This window comes from Leucoraja erinacea, chromosome 15 (genome assembly GCF_028641065.1).
Source record: "Leucoraja erinacea ecotype New England chromosome 15, Leri_hhj_1, whole genome shotgun sequence".
Classification (NCBI taxonomy): domain Eukaryota; kingdom Metazoa; phylum Chordata; class Chondrichthyes; order Rajiformes; family Rajidae; genus Leucoraja; species Leucoraja erinaceus.
The window spans coordinates 12,918,200-12,943,130 of record NC_073391.1 but is presented as its reverse complement, the minus strand read 5'-3'; the positions used below and the strand labels follow the sequence as shown (position 1 = coordinate 12,943,130).

Genomic DNA, 24,931 nt, shown 5'->3' with positions numbered 1-24,931 from the left:
TTAAATGGAGCAGCCATGGCTATTATCACAGTTATCGATGTTAAGTGAGTTCATCTGTTTGGAGTTGATAAAACTATAGGGTGAAAAATTTCACAGCTGATTATCCATGAAGGCAGTAAAATTGAAAGACGCTGATAAGAGAGAACAGGATAATAATAAAACATTGAGGAAAAGAAAGTAATGTTATACATCAGTTTTGCATAAATGTAAAATGTTCTTTAATGCGATAATATGTAAGTAGCAGCATACGCCAGAAGACTGTTTAAGATCTGTCTCCTGAGTTTACCAAAGCTAATGCAGACTAGTTTGGCTTCACAGCATAACCCCTGTCTGATGTGAGGCTGTGCTTTAAAACATCTTCATATCGCCCAGAGGGCCTCCTGGACACTGCTTAACAGTAGTTAAAGGTTGTTTCCTTTCATATAAGAGCTGCCTTTGTTGCAAAACTTCTTAAAGCTTATGCACATCTCTCTGCTGGTGGGCAAAGTGTGAGTCACAGTTTGATGTAGCCATTGACTAACATAGTCCACAAAGCTGCCTTGAATTTCATATATGGTACGAGAAGAGTACAGCATGGAAACAGGCGCTTCGGTCCACAATGATTGTGCCAAACATGATGCCAAGTTAAACTGATCCGTATACCTCTATTGCCTGCAATTCATGTGCCGATCTAAAAGCCTCTTAAACGACACCATCGTATCTGCCTCCACCACCACCACATCTGGCAATGCGTTCCAGATCTCCACCACTCTCTGTGTGAAACAACTTGCCCCGCATAAATCCTTTAATCTTTCCCCCTCTCAACCTTAAAGCTATACCCTCCAGTTTTGGACATTTCCACCCTTGGCAAAAGGTTCTGACTGTCAACTCTCTCTGTGCCTCTCACAGTTTTATATACTTCTATGAAGTCTCTCCTTTATATACTGCTATGAAGTCTCCCCTTCTCCTTTGACTCCACCCACTTCCTCCAAGTCCAAGGCGTAACATGGGCCCCAGCTATGCCTGCCTGTTTATAAGGTACATTGAACAATCCCTGTTCCGGCGTACACTGGCCCTATCCCCGAACTCTATCTCTGTTACATTGATGACTGCATCGCTGCTACCTCCTGCACCCATGCAGAACTCATGGACTTCATCCACTTCACCAGCAATTTTCATCCTGCGCTCAAATTTACTTGGACCATCTCCGACGTCTCCCTCCCCTTTCTTGATCTCACAGTCTCCATCACAAGAAATAGACTATTGACTGACGTCTATTACAAACCCACTGACTCCGACAACTATCTCAACCACACTTCTTCCCACCCTGCTTCCTGCAAGAACTCTATCCCTAACTCCCAATTCTTCCCTCTATGCCGCATCTGCTCCCAAGATGAGGTGTTCCATATTAGAACATCCGAGATGTCCTCATTCTTAAGGGACGGGGGTTCCCCTCTCCCATCATAGATGAGGCGCTCACTCGTGTCTCTTTGGTACCCCACAGCTCCGCCCTTGCTCCCCCTCCTCCTAGTCGCAACAGAGACAGTCCCCCTAGTCCTTACCTACTACCCCATCAGCCGTCGCATACAACACATAATCCTCCAAAATTTCCGCCACCTCCAACGGGATCCGAATACGAGCCACATTTGCTCATCTCCACCCCTTTTCGCCTTCAGCAGATACCGTTCCCTTTGCAACTCCCTGGTTAACTCATCCCTTCCCACTCAAACCACCCCCCCCCTCCCAGGTACCTTCCCCTGTAACCGCAGAAGATGCAACACCTGTCACTATACCTCCTCCCTCAACTCTGTCCGGGGACCCCAACAGTCCTTTCAAGTTAGGCAGAGGTTCACTTGCACCTCCTCCAACCTCATTTACTGTATCCATTGTTCAAGATGTGGACTCCTATACATCGACGAGACCAAACACAGACTGGGATATCATTTTGCAGAACACCTTCACTCAGCCCACGTGAACCAACCTGATCTCCCAGTTGCTGGACACTTTAATTCTCCTTCCCATTCCCACCCAGATCTTCCTGTCCTAGGTCTCCTCCACTGGCAGTGAACTAAACACAAATTGGATGAACGGCATCCCATATTTCGCTTGGGCAGCTTACAGCCCAGTGGTATGAATATTGATTTCTCTCACCAGGTAGCCCTGGCATTCCCTCTCCCTCCATCCATTCCCCACCCAAGTTACACTAGCTTCTCATTTTCACCCTACAAACAGCTTACAATGGCCTGTTTCCTTTATCATTGTTACTTTTTTGCAGATCTTTCGGGGTGGAAGATTGCAACCTTCACGTGGTCCGCCCTGTTTCGACAAATGCAATCAACCCGGTGTACACAAACACATAAGATCAAATAGAACAAGTTGTCCAACAACTTTAGGCTGTGCACGCCGTACACAAGAAGAAGAAGCTTATCTTTCATTCATTGTTCTTTATCTCTCCACATCACCATCAATATCTCTCGTTTCCCTTATCCCAAACCAGTATGAGGAAGGGCCTCGACCAGAAACGTCACGGATTCCTTCTCTCCAGTGATACTGCCTGTCCCGCTGAGTCACTCCAGCATTTTGTGTCTACCACACACCGTCTTTACCACCCTATCTACTTGTGCTACCGCCTTCACTGAGCTATCAACATGAATTCCAAGATCCCTCTGCATATGAATGGTGTTAAGGGTCTTGCCATTAACTGAATACTTTCTCCTTACATTCAACCTGCCAATGTGCAACACCTCACAGATGTTCGAGTTAAACTTGATCAACTTGGAGCAAGTTGATTCTCCACCCATTTCTGCAGTTGATCAATATCCCGCTGTATATACTGACAGCCTTCCTCACTGCCTGCAACTCCTCCAATGTTGGTGTCAGCAGCAAAACTTACTCACCAACACATCCACATTTAGATCAAGGCCATTTTATTATATCACAAACAGCAGAGGACCCAGATCCCTGCGGAACTTCACTGGTCACAGACCTCCAGCTTGAATATCTACCTTCCACTACAACCCTCTGTCTTCTATGAATGAGTTAGTTCTGAATTCATACCACCAAGCCATAGTGAATCCCATACACCTTAATCAAAGTAACATTAGCAAATTTGCAGTTGACACCAAGCTGGGTGGCAGTGTGAAATGTGAGGAGGATGCTATGAGAATGCAGGGTGACTTGGACAGGTTGGGGGAGTGGGCAGATTAAGTTTAATGCGGATAAATGTGAGGTTATCCACTTTGGTAGCAAAAACAGGAAGGCAGATTACTATCTAAATGGCGTCAAGTTGGGAAAAGGGGAAGTACAACGGGATCTGAGAGTCCTTGTACATCAGTCTATGAAAGTAAGCATGTAGGCACAGCAGGCAGTGAAGAAAGCGAATGGCATGTTGGCCTTTATAACAAGAGGAATCGAATATAGGAGCAAAGAGGTCCTAGTGCAGCTGTACAGTGCCGTAGTAAGACCACACCAGGAGTATTGTGTGCAGTTTTGGTCCCCTAATTTGGTGGAAGGACATTCTTACTATTGAGGGAGTGCAGCGTAGGTTTACAAGGTTATTTCCTGGGATGGCGGGACTGTCATATGCTGAGAGAATGGAGCAGCTGGGCTTGTACACTCTGGAGTTTAGAAGGATGAGAGGGTATCTCATTGAAACATATAAGATTGTTAAGGGCTTGGACACGCTAGAGGCAGGAGACATGTTCCCGATGTTGGGGGAGTCGAGAACCAGGGGCCACAGTTTAAGAATAAGGAGTAAGCCATTTAGAATGGAGACGAGGATACACTTTTTCTCACAGAGAGTGGAGAGTCTGTGGAATTGTCTGCCTCAGAGGGCGGTGGAGGCAGGTTCTCTGGATGCTTTCAACAGAGAGCTAGATAGGGCTCTTAAAAATAGCGGAGTCAGGGGATATGGGGAGAAGGCAGGAACGGGGTACTGATTGGGGATGATCAGCCATGATCACATTGAATGGCAGTGCTGGCTCGAAGGGCCAAATGGCCTACTCTTGCACCTATTGTCTATTGTCTATTATCTTCTGGATCAGTATACCATGAGGGACCTTATCAAAAGCCTTACTAAAATCCATGTGTATAACATCTTCCACTCTATTTTCATCACCTCCTCAAAAAACACAACCAAGTTAGCAAAACACGTCCTCCCGAGTGCAAAGCTGTGCTGGAATTCCCCAATTAACCCATTCCCTTCCAAATGCATGTTGAAAAAGCACACCATTCCCTTCCAAATGCATGTAAATCCTATCTTGAAAAATTCACACCAGTAGTTTCCCCACCACTGAAATGAGGCTCACTGGCTTATAGTTCCCTAGATACTCTCTACCCTTCTGCAACGAAGGAACAACATTGGCCACTCTCCAGTTATCAGGGACTTCTCCTGTGGCTAGGGAGTGTGGTATATATAGGGATGTCCACATTAAGGGACTGTTTTATGTGCAGAAATTCCCAGGACCTGTATGGATTTAATGGGTCAAACAGCCCATTATAACCATGGACTATTAAATAAATGAGAGAGGTGAGAGAAAATATAATGTACAATCTGCCAGTTATCTATTCCTGAAATTTGACATTAAATTCAAAAGACTTTTCCAGCTTTTCAGAAGAAAAAAACCCAAGGGTACTCTTTGAAAATGTAACTGTCCAGACTTAAATCTCTTAGGACAAATATTTCCTATTCCTTAGGGAAGCAGAGACATTTCCTCCCTGCTGTACCTCAAAAACAACGGTCGTTTGCAGCATCAGCTTTTTCTGGGAATCTCTCATTTTCATCTGGAAGTGCCCGTCTTCAATAAGAGTAAAGTTTGGGATGAAGCTAGAAGCATGGATGACAATCTAAAGTATTTACATTCCGTTCTGCCTGTAATGTCTCTTTAAAAGAGATCTATGAAATTGCAGTTAGTAACAATCCTTTCGTCGGGTGTGCTGAGGTATTGGGTTGATTGAGACAAGAATTGAATTATTTTAGACATAGGAGCAGAATAAGGCCATTTGGCTCATCAAGTCTGCTCTGCCATTCGATCATAGCTGATCTATTTTCCCCTTTCAAACCCATTCTCCTGCCTCCTCCCCATAACCTATGACACCCTTACTAATCAAGAAGCTATCAACCTCTTCTTTAAAAATACCCAATGACTTGGACTCCACTGCAATTTGTGACAATGAATTCCATAGATTCACCAACCCCTGGCTAAAGAAATTCCTCCTCATCTCCATTCTAAAGGTACGTCCTTTTATTCTGAGGCTGTGCCCGCTGGTCCAAGGCTCTCCCACTATATTTCATCCTCACCACATCCACATCCACTCTGTCTAGACCTTCAGATGCACCTTGGCAGTACTCCTGGTTACCGCATGGTGCAGGAATTCAAGGTCAACTACGTGTGGCCGTCACTGATAACCTCTATATCTTTATTACTAAATCTCTGTTCTTGACCGCCTTTGGCCTTCTGTGCTGCGATTTCCGAGAGAACGCCGCCACCTACGGCCGTCATTTTTGACCACCTCGCTCAGAGCTCTCCTCCGCCGCATGTGTGCCAAGGATTTTTCCCGTCGATAAAAAATGACAGAGATATTAATGTTTTTACAAAATTCCCCATTCTCTCTGCTGCCCCATGCTGGAGGGAGGGGGAGGGACTGTAAAACCAGGAAGTGGTGTGCCTCAATCCGCCCCTGCAAGTGGTGTGCCTCAATCCGTCCCTGCAAGTGGTGTGCCTCAATCAGAGCTCTGAATAACACTGAACAAATGTCTCCACAGCTGTGAGTACCCATAATGTGGTTTGAAAATGAAAATATGGTTAGTTTGAGGGGAAAAAACACTGCCTGCAAATGGTTGTTTGGGTTGAAGTAAAAAGGAACCCTCTCTCTCTCTCCCCTCCTCTCTCTCCCCACCTCTCTCTCTCCCTATCCTTCTCTCTCTCCCTCTCCTCTCTCCCTATCCCCACCTCTCTCCCTATCCCTCTCTTTCTCTCTCTCTCTCTCTCCCCTGTCTCTCTCTCTCTCTCTCCCCCTCCTCCCTCTCTCCCCCTCTCCCCATCACCCCCCTCTCCTCTCCTCCTCCCTCCTCCCTCCTCCCTCCCTCCTCTCTCTCCTCTCCCTCTCCTCTCTCCCCCCCTCCATCTCTCCCTCTCTCCCCCCCCCCCTCTCCCCCCTCTCCCCCTCCCCCTCCCTCCTCCCTCCCCCCCCCCCCCCCCTCCCCCCCCCCCTCCCCCCCCCCCCCCCCCCTCTCCCCCCTCCCTCTCCCCCCCCTCCCCTCCCCCCCCCTCTCCTCCCCCCCCCTCTCCTCCCCCTCTCTCCCCCCTCCCCCTCTCCCTCTCCCTCTCTCCCCTTCTCCCTCTCCCCCCTCCCCCTCTCCCCCTCCCCCTCCCCCTCCCTCCCCCCCCCTCTCCTCCCTCCCCCTCCCCCCCTCCCTCCCCTCCCCCCACCTCACCTCCTCCCCTCTCCTCCACCCCCCTCTCCCCCCCTCCCCTCCCTCCCCCCCTCTCCTCTCCTCCCCCCCCTCCCCTCCCTCTCCTCCCCTCCATCCCCTCCCCCACCCCCCCTCCCCCCTAAACCCCCCCCTCCCCCCCCACACCCCCTACCCCCCTTCCCTCCACCCTCCCTCCCCCTCCCTGCTCCCCCCCTCTCCCCCTCCCCTCTCCCCCCTCTCCACACTCTCTCTCCTCCCCTCCCCCCTCTCCCCCCCCCCCCTCTCCCCCTCTCCCCCCCCCCCCCCCCCCCCCCCCCCCCCCCCCCCCCCCCCCCTCCCTCCCCCCCCCCCCCCTCCCCCCCCCCCCCCCCCCCCCCCCCCCCCCTCCCCCTCCCTCTCCTCCCCCCCCCCCCCCCTCCACCCCCCCTACCCCCTTCCCTCCCTGCTCCCTCCCCCCCCCCCTGCTCCCCACCTCCCCCCCCTCCCCCTCTCCCCCCCCCTCTCTCTCCCTCTCTCTCTACTCTCCTCCCCCCCTCCCCCTCCTCCCCCCCCTCTCTCCCCCCCCCCCCCTCCCTCCCCCCCCCTTCCTTTCCCCCCCTCCCCTCCCCCCTCCCTCCCTCCCCTAAACCCCCTCCCCTCCACACACCCTATCCTCTTCCCTCCACCCTCCCCCCCCCCCCTCCATCCCCCTCCCACCTCCCCCCCCTCCCCCCTCACCCCCTTTCAGCACCCCCCTCTCTCCCCTCCCCCCTCACTCTCACCCTCTCTCTCTCCCTCCCCTCCTCTCCCACCTTTCCCCCCTCACCCACCCTCCCTCTTCTCCTCCTCTCCACCCCCATCCCTCTTGCCCCTCTCTGTGTCTCTGTCTCTCTCTCTCTCCCGTCTCTGCCCCTTCTCTCTCTGCCCTCACTCTCTAACCCCCCCGCCTCTCTAGATGTGACTGCAAGTTGGGGGCTATGCGTCAGTAGATAGGGTGGTTATGGGGCAAATTAATAACATTGATATAATATCAAGGGGGGTAATTAGCGTGAGTGTGGGGGATAGTTAGTGTGTGTGATGCTGCATGCTACCCCGCCCCCCCTCAACAGCACGTTGCGGGAACAGGCCCAACGCGTCTGCACTTGGGCTAGTATATTACTAAATCTCTGATCTTGACCGCTTTTGGCCCATTCTGCTGCGATTTCCAACAGAACGCCGCCACCTACGGCTGTCATTTTTGGCCACCTTGCTCAGAGCCCCCCTCCGCCTTACGGGTGCGGAGGATTTTTCTCATGGATGAAAAATCAGAGAGATATCAATGTTGGAAATCGCAGCAGAATGGGCCAAAAGCGGTCAATGTTGAAAAGCAGTACTTACTACAAATCGTGGCTTGGGAGCTTTGGCATGAAGTTTAAAAAAAATCACCATTCTCTCTGTTGCACCTACTGGAGGGAGGGGGAAGGACTATAAAACCGGGAAGTGGTGTGCCTCACTCAGTCTCTGCAAGTTGGATGAAGCCAAGGGTCACGTCTCTCTGAGCTCTGAGTAACACTGAACAATATCTATACAGCTGTGAGTACCCTTAATTTGGTTTTAAAAATGAAAATATGGTTTGTTTGCAGTAAAAAGGCACTGCCTGCAAATGGTTGTTTGGGTGCTTTGGCTTGAAGTTGAAAGGCACTACTTACTGCAAATGGTGGCTTGGGTCCTTTGACTGGAAGTTGAAAGGCACTACTTACTGCAAATGGTGGCTTGGGAGCTTTGGTTTAAAGTTGAAAGGCACTACTTACTGCGAATGGTGGCTTGGGAGCTTTGGCTTGGTTGAAAGGCACTACCTACTGCAAATGGTGGCTTGGGTGCTTTGGCTTGAAGTTGAAAGTCACTACTTACTGCAAATGATGGCTTGGGTGATTTGGCTTGAAGTTGAAAGGCACTTCTTACTGCAAATGGTGGCTTGGGTGCTTTGGCTTGATGTTGAAAGGCAATACTTACTGCAAATGGTGGCTTGGGTGCTTTGGCTTGAAGTTGAAAGGCACTACTGACTGCAAATGGTGGCTTGGGAGCTTTGGTTTAAATTTGAAAGGCACTACTTACTGCAAATGGTGGCTTGGGAGCTTTGGCTTGATGTTTAAAAGAATCACCATTTTCTCTGCTGCCCCTGCTGGAGGGAGGGGGAGGGATTATAAAACCAGGAAGTGGTATGCCCTAGTCTCTGCAAGATGAATGAAGCAAAGGGTCACATCTCTCTGAGCTCTGAATAACACTGAACAATGCCTACACAATTGTGAGTACCCTTAATGTTGTTTGAAAATGAAAATATGGTTTGTTTGAAGTAAAAAGGAACTGCCTGCAAATGGTTGTTTGGGTGCTTTGGCTTGAAGTTGAAAGGCACTACTTACTGCAAATAGTGGCTTGGGTGCTTCGGCTTGAAGTTGAAAGGCACTACTTACTGCAAATGGTAGCGGGTGCTTTGGGTTGAAGTTGAAAGGCACTACTTACTGCAAATGGTGGCTTGGGTGCTTTTGGCTTGAAGTTGAAAGGCACTAACTGCAAATATTGGCTTGGGTGCTTTGGCTTGAAGTTGAAAGGCACTACTTACTGCAAATGGTAGCTTGGGTGCTTTGGGTTGAAGTTGAAAGGCACTACTTACTGCAAATGGTGGCTTGGGTGCTTTGGCTTGAAGTTGAAAGGCACTAACTGCAAATATTGGCTTGGGTGCTTTGGCTTGAAGTTGAAATGCACTATTTTGCTGCAACTGGTGGCTTGGGTGCTTTGGCTTGAAGTTGAAATGCACTATTTAGTGCAAATGGTGGCTTGGGTGCTTCGGCTTGAAGTTGAAAGGCACTACTGCAAATGCACTTCCTGTTTGCACAGTATATTGATTTTAGATAAAACGCTATCACTTACGGCTGTGATTTTTGGCCATCTTACTCAGTCCCCCCTCCGCTGAGCAGGTGCAGAGCATTCTTCCCATCAATGAAAAATAAAAGTGTTATTATTGTTTAAAAAATGTTGAGAATCTCTCTCCTGTCAATCACGCCCTGAAAGCCACACCTTTTCCAGTGGGAAGTGGAGGGGTTTTAAAACCCAGAAGTGTGGGTGTGGCTCAGTCTCTGCATGATGGGGGAGGGAGAGGTCATTACTGTGTCTGAGCTGTGAATCAACTGAACACACTGAATGTCTACTGAACTGAGTTTTGTGATTTGTGTGGTTTTATGGTGGTTTCACCCTGCATGAAATGGTATGAAGCTGCATTTGAATTTGGTGGCCTTGCACCATGCTGAAAGTGGTATGAAACTGCACTTGAATTTGGTGGCCTTGCACCATGCTGAAAGTGGTATGAAACTGCACTTGAATTCAGTGGCGTTCCACCCTGCTTGAAGTGGTATGAAACTGCACTTGAATTCGGTGGCCTTGCCCCCTGCTCGTAGTGGTAAGAAACTGTACTTGAATTTGGTGGCCTTGCACCCTGCTTGAAATGGTAGGAACATGGATTTGAATTTGGTGGCCTTGCACCCTGCTTGAAATGGAATTTCAAGGAATAGTCAAGAGTCAATTGCCAGCCCACCAGCCGTGAGTGAGCTGCCAGCAGATCAGGCATGAGCGACTGAGCTGCCACCACAAGAAAGCATACCAGCACTCCAGAAAGCCCCCCCACTGGCCACCAATATTGGAATCGGTGGAGAGGTGGAATATTGCGTCGGGGGACCCGCCCTCCTGTGTGAACATGGGACCCAACGGGTCCCACTTAGTCTAGTATTATAATAAAAAATGGCTTGTCCCAGGGAATGCTGCGTGGTGTAACCATGCCGTCTGTTGTATGGAGAAATTACCCTCCAATTACAATAACCTTTGGCATGGACAACTTCCCTATTGATATGGGAAGTCCTGAGAAACACAGGGACGTTGATACAACTAGAAAGTGAAAGACCTGGGAAAGAGCGAATGGGCATGCAAAGAAGAAATAAATTAAATTGCTACGAATGAGAAAGGGCAAATGATAGGAGAAATAGACCCAAAGGGAAAATGAAGGGTAACAATGGTAATGGTAAAGTATTAATTTTAATTACAGAATAGAAGGACTGCACGGTGGCGTAGTGGCTACTGCCTTACAGCGCCAGAGACTCGGGTTCGATCCTGACTACGGGTGCTTGTTTGTATGGAGTTTGTACATTCTCCCCGTGACCCGCTTGGGTTTTCTCCCACACTCCACAGACGTACGGGTTTGTAGGTTAAGGGCCTGTCCCACTTGGGCATCATTTGCGCATCATTTATGCGACATCCTAAAAATTGGTTGGCGCATCGTGATGCACGTGTGATGCCCCAGGATTTTTGAATGCTCAAAATCCTCTCACACTACCTGCATGTCATATCGCTTGCGCACACTGACGTACTGATGGGCATACGTGCAGTTTGTGGTGACGCATGGTTACGCATGAACATTGCCTATGCTAATTTATTATACATCACTATGCGTCAATGTCCATACCCATGCGCCGCCCGAACGCCTTCGGCGCATAATTTGAGTGCCGCACCACGTGACCACCCGGGTATAAAGCGCGCGTAGTTTAGACATTTTTTCATTGGGAAAATCCTTGCCACGGAGATCGGACTAAGTACGATCGACATCACATATAGCTCCCAAAAGAAGCAGGGCCCTCAAGAGCACTTGGCGCGCGACTGTCTAGACGATTTTTGCTCGACTGTCGTGCATCAGTCACTACCGGCCTGTCGCGTAAATGACGCGCAAATAACGCCCAAGTGGGACAGGCCCTTTAATTGTCTTGGTATGAATGTAAAATTGTCCCTAGTGTGTGTAGGGTTGTGTTAATGTGTGGGGATCGCTGGTCGGTACAGACTCGCTGGGCTGAAGGGCCTGTTTCCACGCTGTATCTCTAAACTTAAAAACTAAACAAAGGAAGGAAGGAAAGAAAGCACTATCATGCTTAATTCAGCTTGTTTCCTGCAAATGACATCTCCGTTGAAGAAGTACTTTGTTTTCTAGGTTAGCAGAACCAATGCAGGACATGAATGTTGAGTGACATTCAGAAGGGCCACACAGAATTAACCCCCCCCCCCCCCCCCCCCCCCCCACAATATTGCCTCACTCAGATCACGTTAATGTTGCCCGGTGACAGCCAAGCAGTTCTGAATGAGGTGCCTCAAAATAATTTATGCAGTCTCTTACTTCAGGAGCAGTTTTTTAAAAAAGCACCAGGATCCAGCATTTAAAATGTCTTTAGATTGTAGCTGCCTGACTGCGACGTGCGGCTCTATTTTATTTCCTTGCATATTCTCCACATTCTCTGATGTCACCTTGACAGTTCCCCATTTCCAACCGTGCAGTGTTTGCTGAAATTCTGCCTTCAAGCTGGTTGTCACAAAGGAGTTCCAAAAAAAAGTGTCACAGACGAGCTGTGCCTTTCCACACTACCTCCCCTTGGACGGGATTTGCTGCACTGAAATACTGAAATGGCAAAGTAGTCATGGCAGCTCGTAAGTGTAGCAAATTCTGAAACTATTCCTCATGTAAATGTGGCAGCTGATATTCAGATGGTGATTGTTTACAGCCGGAATGGATAGTTTTTCTTTTCACAGACATGGGTGACTTCAACATATATTTTCCTGACAGTGCCGTCGCACGTGGATTTGCACTCTGGGTTTTATTTCTTTTCGCTGTTTCCGCACGAGCTTTGGCCTTCGGTGAAAGTGTTTGTCTCACTTCACTACATAATGGGTTTCTTTTAGGTGTCCTTCACCCTTCATGTTGATCTGAGCCCGAGACAGACTGAGAGCGCTGCATTCCTTCCAGGCTGCCAAAGTAGCAGCGGCTGCCAAGAAATAAACTGCGCGGGGTTTCAGCGAAAAGGCACAGGTGTGTCACGCCGTGGGTGTCGGAAATGGATCAGAAGAAATAGACGGACTTGCATCACCCGGTTTCATTATCCTCTCCATAATTAGGCCGCAGCTTAGATAGATCCTAACTTGTGCCATATGGGCTGATACTCCAGTGAAAGGGGCCCCCTGCAATGAAGGCAGTCTGTCACATTGAAGGCTGTCAGTGAATTACTAAGCACAATGCACACCATCGTGGGAAAGGATCAGTGTTTTAAATAAAACCTTCGAAGACCCATAAATCACAGAGTTATAAATAGTCGCTTTTGTAGCCCAATTTGTCAAGTATACAAGTTTTCTTCTTGTTAAATTTTGAATTAAACGTGTATTTCCACAATTATCTTTAGAGATATTGAGAATAAGGAAAGGATTCTTTGCGTTGAGGTGATCGCCAGTTGGGGGCTATTTGACCTGCACTTTTCTCAGTTGGTGGAATCAGGATCAGTATTAACATACTGCTAACACCATGAAAATGGCAACTTTACTCTTCACTGTGTTTTCAAATGGTAATTTGATAAGCATGAACAGACACTGGGAATGTTGTAGAGATGGCTTGGTTTCACACTTTTGGTTAATATTCAGCCCCCATGATTCAGTCACTTATCTCCAGGCATCATGAGTGCTATACAGGCCTGCTGGGTGTCACTATCTGCTTCTTAAATGTGACATGACAAGGATAGCCACTTGTCTTACAGTCAGTGCAGTAGTAGAGAGGCCAGATCGCAGGGTTACTGTGAAACAAACTGTGCCTCATTGCACCTGGTTTCCAGGCAGAAAATGTGCAAAGATGCTTATTTTAACAGAGCTTGAGCAATGTCAGAGATATCCAACACTTTATTGTTTTTGGCACCAGAAAGGATGGTTGCTTAATATAGCGGGGGAGCCTCGATTACATTCAAAATGCCTCCCTTATGGGCCTGTCACGCGTAGGAAACTTTTTAGGTGACTGCAGGAGACTATGCAGTCACCACATGTTCACGGGTGGTTGCCTGCGAGTCGCCTTTATGGTCGTGAGGAGTTCCCGCAATCTGGGAACTAGTCGCGGCCTCATTATGGTCACCGTGAATTTTTCGACATGTTGAAAAATTAGCGGCAACTAGAATGAAACCGCCATGGAGAGTAGCGAGAATTCTCAAGCCGTAGGTGGGTCGCCAGGAGGTCGAAGGTTCTCGGAGGTTCTCGTAGGTTGGAGCGGTGGTGACCGGTGAATTTCATTGGCTCACTGGGAAAAAAAAAGGTAAGCAGTAGTTTTCAGAACCAAGGATAACCGACCGGTAATGTTAAACGTCCGTCGAGCTTCACAGCCGTGTATCTCTGGCTTCTTAAAAGTTGTCTCCACTCCTTCTTTCCCCTTCTTCACCCCCTTTCTCCCCCCAATCTCCCCTTCTCCCCCCCCCGCTTTTAAAGGACTTCCATACACCGTGCTTTAGCCGTCTTTTTACAGTGCCAAACTTCCTGTTCATTGCGGTGTGTGTCTGTTTCACCTTGGTTTTGCACCATGTGAGTTTTTTAGAAAGCGCTCCCCCCCGCTTGCCCTGTCCCCCATCTGCATAAAGGGCTGGTGATGGAAGCGATGTGTTTGTGTGTGTTCCACTCTGACAGTCGCCGTTCCAGTTGCCGGTTTTTCAGGCGAATGCCGGCAACTTGATATCGCCGGCAGTCTGCTGAAAAATCGCCTAAGTGAAATATTAGGATCTGAACCAGAAAAATATTTTCTTGCGTTCACGTATCAGGCCAAGGAAAAACAGACTGGACAAGCTGATCAGGAAGGCCGGCTCAGTGGTCGGGGCTGAGCAACTAACGATCCAGCAGGTGGCAGAGGCCAGAACTCTGAACAAACTAGGTTCAATAATGACCAACCCCACTCACCAACTCCACGCCCTGAAGGTGATCAAGAGCAGCATCTTCAGTCAGACACTGATTGCACCAATGTGCAAAACGGAGAGATATAGGAAGTCTTGTATACCAGCTGCTATAAGGTTTTATAATGCACAAAAATAATTTTGGATTTTTTTAGTATTCATTCATTGTATTTTAACTTATTAAGTATTGAAGCTATCTGTGGAAATGTGTGGTGTTATGTCTGTCTTGAAGCTGTTGTGGCACTGTAATTTCCTGTAAAGGATTATTAAAGGTTATTCAATTCAAGGGCCTACTGCAAATGAGCACAATTCAAAGTGCTAGAGGAACTCAGCTAACTGCATGGAATCATAGTGATAGAGTGATACAGTATGGAAACAGGCCCTTTGGCCCAACTTTCCCACACCGGCCAACATGTCACAGCTACACTAGCCCCACCTGCTTGCGTTTGATTCCATGCAGTTAGCTCATACTTGGAATATAGAGTAGAAGCTCAACACTTACTGTAGACCAAAGACCGGAGGGTGCCTAATGTTGTGTCTACATTTAAAAAGGGCTGCAAAGAAACTCCAAACCTGTCTTTCCATGTATCTGTCTAACGGTTTCTTAAATATTGTAGCAATGTTACAAAATTTTGAGATTTTATAAATCAAGTCTGCAATTTAACCCATCAGATAAAGCATAAAAAGAAGTTTAATTTGATACCTAATTCACTTTCATATCTTCAGTATCAAAAAAGTTATGGCCATTTTCATACTTGGGAATTAGCATCTTGTTCCCTATTGCTTTTCCATTGACTTAACACAAAAGCTGTGATCGAGGACAGTCAAAAGCCCATAACTTGCTTAAAAATTAAGCGAACTGAATGAAATTTGCAGTTATTATAGATTGAAGCATTCTGAAACAAATATAAAACATCTTACTTGGATGACCTGAAATGAAAACATATAATTAGTTAATTACCTAATTGTAGTTAATTACAAAATTGACCGTTGTGACGGAAATAGTAATAAACACCCAGACTGCCTTGAAAATTCAAAAAATGTGATATTCTCAAGATCAGAACTTTAATATTATTGTATTATATGCTGTAAATCCACAACAGATAGGTAAATATATTACAATTTCTAGCAATAGACCAAGTCTTTATGGAGAAGATCAGTTGCGAGCTGGTACATTGGCATATCATAATCAGTAGCATCATCATACTCCTCAGATTGTAACCAATAAGCAACTCTGTACACCTTGTTTTTCCTCAACATTTCAATTTTGGCATTGTAAACTACAAGTTTTTGCTCTTCAAACCATGCATGACATGCCTTTCTGCCCACTATTTTCCCATTAAGAATGTCCTGTAGATTCCATTTCTTAAGAAAAGGGTATTTTTTTAAATAGCCCAAGTATCCAAATAACAAACTAATCCCATTCACACAAGAATTCACAATATAACATGATTTTTAAATCTCACTGTCATGAATTTATATGCCAGATTGAATGAATTTATTGTTTAATTCCCATAAATTAATCCATAAACAGCCACTCAAAATATATCAAAATGATTGTTTTTTGCACAATACATGTGACTCAAACTGTTGTGAATATTTAGTTAAAAAATAATGATCATGGAGAGAGAATAACACAAAATATAGACAATTTAGACGACTTCTGATATGATTGTCCAAAAAAAGAGGATTTACATCATCTTGCGAGTGGGTTTTTCTTGAACTCGATCGATTGGAAAGTTGTATTTGCGGTGAATTTGAACTCCATATTGGCAGGAAAAACACTGCCAGTTTGTATGGGGCCCAAATAAAATTTTTGCAACATAAAATTAGATTAAAGCCATCCCAAGAAGCAAGATTATATATAAAATAAACAATTTACCCTTTGTTTTGTCCCGTTCTTGTGATCCGTCACATTGTGTAAGCGTTGAGGGCGTTAGAAGTTGCCTTGTATTTTAATCCAATTATTAAATTTTCTAGCAAATTAAAAAAAGATATATACTGGGAACGGAAGTCCGATCAATTTTTCTTCATCAGCTAGCAGCCCGAGGAAATGTGCCTCTTACAGGCAGTAAAAAAACTGGATTTTAATCCCCCCCCCCCCCCTCAAAGGCACCAAAGTCGTCGCGCACACAGCCAGTGGCAGAACTGCAGCGCCACTGAATGTAGGTATTATAACATCGCTAAATATTGGAATAGTCCCAGCCTCGACTATCTCCTCTGGCAGCTCATTCCATACACCCACCACCCTTTGTGTGAAAATGTTTTCCCTCGGGTTCCTTTGAAATCTTTTCCCCTTCACCTTACACCTCTGTTCTTCGTTTCACCTACTCTGGGCAAGAGTCTGTGCATCTACCCGATCTATTCCTCTCATGATTTTGTATACCTCTATAAGATCACCCCTCATCCTCCTGCGCTCCATGGAATAGATTCCCAGCATACTCAACCTCTCCCTATAGCTGACACCCTCTAGTCCTGGCAACAGCCCTGTAAATCTTCCCTGTACCCTTTCCAGCTTGACAACATCTTTACTATAGCATGGTTTCCTATAATAACTGCAGTCCAAAACACAACCTTTATTGGTAGTGCACGGGTAAGCCATTAATATTCTAGAATGTTTTGAACTCAAAATAAAAGAATAGAACAGCACAGACAAAGGTGGGTTTGCTCTTCATCAAATGTTAACACACAAAGAGCATCAGAGTTGATCAGAAGGATGTACAGGTGTGTAACATGGAGTGGCTTTGGAGTGGGCATTTAAACAGATGCATATTAGAAAATCTATGCAGACATACCAACATCCTTGATGTGTTTAACAATGACTAGACTAAGTGGGACCCATTGGGTCCCATGTTCACTCGAGAGGGCTGGTTCCCCAACGCATTATTCCACCTCTCCACTAATTCCAGTATTAGCGGCCAGTGGGGGGGGGGGGGGGGGGGGGGGGGGGGGCTTCTGGAGCACCAGTATGGGTGTTTCTGGGCCTAAGGGACTGTTTCCTGATGGCTAGTATGGACATTGTGGGCCAAATGGATTATTGGGGTGCAGCTCAGTCACTCAGGCCTGGTGGGCTAGCAGTTCAGTTGCTCAGGCCTGGTGGGCTGGCAGCTCAGTGACTCAGGCCTGGAGGGCTGGCAGTTCAGTCACTCAAGTTTGGTGCCCTGGCAGCACAGTCACTCAGGCCTTCTGGGCTGGCAGCACAGTCACGCAGGCCTGGTGGGCTGGCAGCTCAGTCACGCAGGCCTGGTGGGCTGGCAGCTCAGTCACTCAGGCCTGGTGGGCTGGCAGCTCAGTCACTCAGGCCTGGTGGGCTGGCAGCTCAGTCACTCAGGCCTGGTGGGCTGGCAGCACAGTCACTCAGGCCTGGTGGGCTGGCAGCTCAGTGACTCAGGCCTGGAGGGCTGGCAGTTCAGTCACTCAGGCCTGGTGGGCTGGCAGCTCAGTCACTCAGGCCTGGTGGGCTGGCAGCTCAGTCACTCAGGCCTGGTGGGCTGGCAGCTCAGTCACTCAGGCCTGGTGGGCTGGCAGCTCAGAAATTGTCATAAATTCTGCACAAAACAGGTGAGAAACTCTGTGAAAGAGAAGGGGGAGGGAGGGTGGAGAAACAATTTTAGACATTTTTCATCTTTTTCTGCAGATCACAGCAATGAAGGAGGAAAGTCTATCCTGGCCTGGCTCTCACAGGTAGCCAATTTAAGGAGAAAAATACTGGGGTGAGGTTTAATACTTGCAGGGGGAATACTTACTGATGGGCTGAATGGACTCCTCTTGAGCTAGTACATGCCTGATGGGCTGAAGGGGCTCTTTAAAAAAATTCTGAGTGCAATCTTAGTGACAGGCACTTTTTCTGAACATTTCCTGGCCTGGCACGGGCCTTTCAGGCCAAAATGCTTCTCATGGACTATTACGGGCATTTTGGACAAAAGGGACTGGTTTCTCGGCGAACAGGGGCCTTGTGGTCCAAAATTACTGGTTTCAGGCAGGCCAAACATCTCATTGCATTTTCATTTCATTTCCATTTCCATTTCAGTTTCAAGCACAGGGCAAGCCAAACAATTAATCTTATTTTCATTTCATAGAAACATTGAAATTAGGTGCAGGAGTAGGCCATTCGGCCCTTCGAGCCTGCACCGCCATTCAATATGATCATGGCTGAACATCCAACTCAGTATCCCGTACCTGCCTTCTCTCCATACCCCCTGAGCCACAAGGACCACATCTAACTCCCTCTTAAATATAGCTAATGAATAGGCCTCAATTACCTTCTGTGGCAGAGAATTCCAGAGATTCACCACTTTCTGAGTGAAAAATGTTTTTCTCATCTTGGTCCTAAAAGATTTCCCCTTTATCCTTAAACTGTGACCCCTTGTTCTGGACTTCCCCAACATCGGGAACAATCTTCCTGCATCTAGCCTGTCCAACCCCTTAAGAATTTTGTAAGTTTCTATAAGATCCCCCCTCAATCTTCTAAAATCTAGCGAGTACAAGCCAAGTCTATCCAGTCTTTCTTCATATGAAAGTCCAGACATCCCAGGAATCAGTCTGGTGAACCTTCTCTGTACTCCCTCTATGGCAAGAATGTCTTTCCTCAGATTAGGAGACCAAAACTGTACGCAATACTCCAGGTGTGGTCTCACCAAGACCCTGTTCATTTCATTTCCATTGCCATTTCAGTTTCAAGCACAGGACAGGTGAAACAACTCATTTATTTTCATTAAGGGCTAAGAAATCATTTATTGCAAGTACATTGCAGACTCACAGTTCAGTAGACTCACAAGTTCTCACAGTTTAGTTGACTCACAGCAGAATCAGAGTTGTGGCCTCTCCCTCGCGATCTTCCAGAGTGACTGACTGAAGTCCAGGCATCCAGGGTTTTATAGTCCTGCACCCCCCCGGAAGGCGCGTAACCTTCATCATGGTGATTGACAGGCAAGAGGACCAATTAGCTGATCTCAAGATTTTTTAAACACTCATAACTTTTTAATATTTCATCGATCGAAAAAATCCTTGGGGCTGCCTCAGCAGAGGAGGACTGTGAGTAAGATGGCCAAAAATCATAGCGATATAGGGTAGCGTTGTTTCTAAAATCAATATACAGCGCAGACAGAAAGTGGTCAAGATGAGACTTTTAATTATATAGAAAGACTATGGGTGTCCTTGTTGACCACCCACCCTGCCCATGTTTCTGGATCTGATTTGTATTGATTTTGTGTTAAACCATGTTAAATAACAAAACACATCAAAAGCAGGCAAAGCATAAACTTCTAATGAAAGCCTGCTCAGCATGTATGAACACAACCAATGAATAATAAATGACCATCGAGCAGAAACAATCACTTCAAAAAGATAACTCATAAGGCTCCAAATATTAAAAATATATGTTTTTCAGCTATCTTGAACTTGTTCTAAAGTCCAGATCCTGTTCTCGGCACAAAGGTTGCAGCATATATACAACAGAATTAAACGTTATTCTGCTGAATGGAAATGGGGAATGTCACTATTCCTCTGATCAACCTTTGGTTTGATTTCATGGCATTTGCCAGATTTTGCAATCGATTAGATAAAAGAGATTCAACAAAGTAATAAACTAATACTTACAGCATGCACTGGCACCTGCAGCTCCAACATATCTCTTGCAACTCCCTGCAAGTACTCTCCAGTAAAGCTGCCAGCATGCACTGGTGTTTATAGCTTTTAACATGCCTTGGTGTTAATCTATGTAAACACCCTGTAGCAAAATCTCCCAGTTTACACTTATATCTAGTTGCTCCCATGGCCTGGCAACAGTAGGAGGAAATTCCCAGCACATACAGCATCTGCAGTTTCTCACATGTCCTGTTGCAAGCCTATGTAAACTTAACACCTGGAAGCTATTGGCAAAACCAAACTAAACAGAACTGGAAGCCTGAGAATGTAGCTGTACAGTAGAGCATTTGCTTCTTTTGCCCCAAAATACTCACTACACTTGCAGTTTGTTTATCAACACAGCGGTAAACAGAATTTCTAAACCGATTCAGGTTTTGAAAGCCACAACATGCATTTATCCAGAAAGACTTGCTTCTGTTGTGATGTGGTATAAAAGTAACATTTCAGTTTCATTTGAATAACTGATATTCTTTCACATGCCTACCCTGCCTTACTGACATTGGGTCCCACTCCACCAATAACTCACCTTTAATCAGCATCCATGTTGTTGCCAATGAATCCAAGGTATTTCACAGGAATGGCATCAAACAAGATTTGACACAAAACCACATTGAGTTATTAGGGCAAATGACCTTGACCATACATGGAAGTATTTAATAGGAAAGGGAGGTTGGCCAGACAGGTTTATGGGTCACATCTTCAATTACCAAGACCCGAAGTGCCCTATTTGAGAATTTGGTAAAATGGAAGCAATATAGGGCTATGTGAAGGTGCAACATGGAGATGCAACATCAGTGAAAATATAAAGGCACAGAAACTCGAACTAACCTTCTCCTTCGCCTTCTCATTTCTGTTAATGGGGTGGGAGAGTGCAACCTTCACGTGGTCCACCCTGATTCGACTGATGCAATCAACCCGATGTGCACAAACAATTAGATCAAATAGACCAAGTTGACCTACAACTTTAGGCTGTGCATGCCATACACAAGAAGAAGATTTCTGTTAATGTATCCTTCAGGGCTGCAGGGCCAGAGGTGGTGGTAACAATGGGATAGGGTGAGGTCATGGGGGGATTTAATAACTTAAACCAGGACGGATCACAGAGCACAGGTGAATGGGACTTGGTGAGAATTAAGGGCCTGCCCCATTGGGCATCATTTGCACGTCGCGCAGGTGGCGGGCGAAGATTTTGTGAATCCCAAAATCCTGGGGCGCCGCGCACGACCACGCGTCATTGCCTATGTCACCATGCCTCACCACGTGCCATGCGCACATCACGTGCACGTCACAACATGTGCGTCGTGACGCGTAAATGATGTCGCGCAAATGACGCCCAAGTAGGATAGGCCCTTTAGGATACTAACAGCAGAGTTTGGTTGAACTCAAATTTTTAGAGGGTAGAAAATGGGAGGCCAGATGACAAAGAAACAAGCAAGGGTTTCAACAGCAGATGGACTGGGCAGGGGTGCAGGCGATGTTACAGAGATGGAAATAGATGATTTTGGGAGTGGATATGTTTGAAAATTCAGCTCAAGGTCAAACAAAAGCCATTGTTATTCAGCCTCACACAGTATCTTTCAGATGGTTTCTGGACTGGTTGTGATTTTGCTGTACAACACTCTTCACGGTCAATTGCAGGCTGCTGTCTTTCATCGGCTTCTGGCCCAGAAATACCTTAGTTTTAAATTTTACAAATCCCTCCATGCCTCATCACTCTCAAGTGTGTTTCAAGTTCCTTAAATCTAATGATGAGTGCATTTTAGCTTCAGCAACACGACAAATGTTGGCTAGCAACTCTCAAATAATCAAAATCATGGTTGCTTTTTGTCAGTAGTGGGTTTAGACATAATTCAAAGCTTGTTCAATTTTAGCCTATTTCTTACTGAAGAAATGGCTCCGAATTTTCTACTTGCTCATTATAGGCATATTATTGAAGCAGCATAGTGTTTTTATTTTGATCATGATGCAAAAGATTTCTGTATCAGGTCTTACTTTAAAATTAAGAAATCTACCTACGTTTTTAAGCATTTACTGTGACTGAATGCGCAAAGGTCAAATGATTACCATGCCTGTATGTTACCTCCTTCAGAATATGATATTTAAGATAAATTATGCAATGAAGCAACAGTCATTCTAATTATGCTACCATCTGTTTGTATAAGTTACTTTTTATGATCTTAATGATGATTCTGTGCATTGTAATTATGTAGCCACTTCTAATCAGTCTGAAAAGTGACTGCTTGATAACAGGTTTGCCAAAATATATTAGGAGAATTAGACTGCAGTGCTTAGTTTGCTATGTCTAAATGCTTAATAATTGACTGAAAAGTAATTTTATAATCAACTTGTTGCCATCTTATTTCCCAGATTTCATTAACATTCATTTTGAAGGATGCAAATAATGTTATCTACTGGGTAACTAAAGGGGGGAACAATTATTATTTTCTAATTAATTGATCAGTTAATGAATCACAAGTGTGTAATTATTTCACCCTTCATGGGACAATGGGCACCAAGCTGCACATAATTTAAAAGGGCACGGGACCTTCTCTTTCATTTAGTAGTTGTATTGAGGTAGTTACTGTGAGAGAGTTATCTTTGGCCAGTATCTGAATAATTTGTTATAGTTTGGTTACATTACCGGACTAGGACTGATTCTTGAAACGGTTTGGGGATAGTCAGCTCAGCAATTTGATCGTGTAAAATCTTGATGTTTTAAGGATATTAAAAAAAAAAAAATTATGTGCATATTTTACTGCCAAATATCTAAATTGTGCTGATTAAGCAGCACTGCCGTGATAATGAGGAAATCCAGAGATAAATGGCATAATGTGCAAAGGACAAAGGGAATCATTAGAAAATTCCCATAACTACAACCTTTCTAAGCCTATATCCTGCGGTACTCAAACTTCCAAAACTGGATTTTTTTTTCATAAAACACTTTGATTTAGCATAACCTAATATGATATGCTTTTAAGACAGTACTATTCATAAATTACCAATAAAACATTAACTGGTGTGCATATATGCACATGCATAGCATTATTGTAAACGTAGACTCTATTGTAGCATTTAATCTTTTCAGTGCATGTTCATGAAACACATTTTCCACATTTTGCTTATATTTTCTTGTGTTTCAGAGACATAACCAAATATTTCTGTTTGATCAGCACCTGAATGATCCACTGGTACAGGTACGGCACGGTAAAGCTGAGGAAACCACTGTGAGGATGCTGAAATGCCAATGATTACAATTCCATGTAGCCAAGGAAATGGTGAGCACAGAGAGACCCATAGCATTTACATCTCAGCATTTGCTACAGCAGAAGCAAGGAATGCTAACAAAGAATCAAGACTGGAGACTCAAGGAACTGCAGATGCTGGAATCTTGAGTAAAACACCAGGTGCTGGAGTGACTCAACAGGTCAGGCAACCTCTGTCAATTCTTATGAAGGGTCCCAACCTTAAACGTCACACATCCATGTCCGTCACAAATGCTGCCCGACTCAGAGTTACTGCAGCACTTTGAGTTTCTCTCACAAACAAAGACTATTAGCAGTCGAGAATGGATATGCACAATTCCACACCTACATCTATGAAGAAAATATTAGTTTCTAAACCTGTTTACTGACTTTGGAGCAAAACTATGAGAAACTCACATGAAGAACTGGTAAATTTGCGATGTTTGCTCTTATGGCTGTTGATTACCCAGAAGTGCAAGTCAGGAAAAGAAATGGTGCTAATGGATGCACTATCTCTTGGTTATTGCTGCTGGAGGGATATGAGATAAGAGAGCTAGGTGTGAAGATAGAGCACTGAGCAGGAGTGACACCAACATCATCTCAGCAGCATCAGCAACAATGCAGAGTGAGTGTCATTTCTTCAACAATTGACACTAAACCACCAAAACAAGCACAGATAGAAATGTTGACAACCAAATCAACAAAACGACAATGTAATATTTAACTACCTGAATGAAATTTAAAATAGCATTTTTGTACGTAGATTGTAAGAGTTAAAATATGTTAAAATCGTTCATCTATGTTAAAGATAAAGTTTAAAAGATTTGGCTTTTTTTAGGAAAGAAAAAATGATATTGTTATGTGTTTTTTTTTTATTTCAAATGTGCTGAAACTGTGAATATAGCTGTGCAAAATAGTTTCACTTTGCTGTGCATACATGACAATACACCATTGAATCTAAAAGAGGACTCTTGATGACACCATTAAAGTGTTTCGGACTGGTTCCTCTGATGTATTATATTCTGTACAAAGATTATGCATTGTGCAGATAGCTCATGGCATGAATTGGAAAGTATAAAAAGTCATGATGTTCAACTATATTCTGATTAACAAAGCATGATGTGAGAAACAATGTGACATAGCCGAAAATAACACTTTACTTAGCATTTATTTAGACATTCCCATTACCACCATAGAATACAAACTTAAGTCTCAGTTTCAATAGCCCTGGGCTCTGATCACAAGTCTAGGAATATCACCCCCTCCTTGGCCACTACTAGAGGGGCCAGTGTAGGCAGCCTAAACCAGTATCCTCTGTAAGGGGAAATTAATAAGGTGGTGATGCTGCAAGTGGGACAGTGAATGAGGGAGAAAGTTATTCATTTAACCCCTTTCATTCGAGATTCAAAATGGAATCCTTAAATTTGCGTCAAGAAATATCTTACAAAAATGAAAAATAACCTGTACCTGACTCTGTCCTTGATTGCCTTAAGGAAATCACTGGGGATTTTTTGTTTTTTCATGACTTCACTCAGCAGATTCCTGCACAGCTGCTTTCTATCTCCAAGTACTTGAGTGAGAACAAGTGGACAGCACAGACTGCAGACAGTTTCATGACCTCCTGGTTCCCATCAGCGGTGAATCATGATTAATCAGCAGGATGAGCACTATTGACAACTGGGCTAACTTGCCTCGTTGAACCCAGTGAGTTCAAGTGCCAATTTAGAGTGGGATCTTCCCCTGAAGGCTAAGAGAAGGAGGAAAAGCTGTCTGCTCTCTCAATTACCTTCATCCAACTAAATCCACCTTCTGTGTTATTGGGTAATAGGAAGGCATGGATACTTTTAAGCTTTTTTATTTATCGTTGGCTTTGCGCTGCGACAATTCTTACATTAAAAATAGTTTCAAACACT

At 45.3% G+C, this 24,931-nt stretch overlaps 1 long non-coding RNA gene across 3 annotated transcripts in view; it reads left to right on the top strand.

Annotated features, from left to right (window-relative positions):
• LOC129703951 (uncharacterized) overlaps positions 1-24,021 on the top strand; it is a 45,682-nt gene extending 21,661 nt beyond the window's left edge. For 2 of the 3 annotated variants that reach the window (XR_008724655.1, XR_008724657.1), the window contains exons 2-3: positions 22,144-22,191; positions 22,917-24,021. This is a non-coding gene — a long non-coding RNA (uncharacterized LOC129703951). The remainder of the gene's footprint in view (positions 1-22,143; positions 22,192-22,916) is intronic. The other variant, XR_008724656.1, reaches the window with a different exon arrangement.
• The last annotated feature ends 910 nt before the right edge of the window (positions 24,022-24,931 follow it).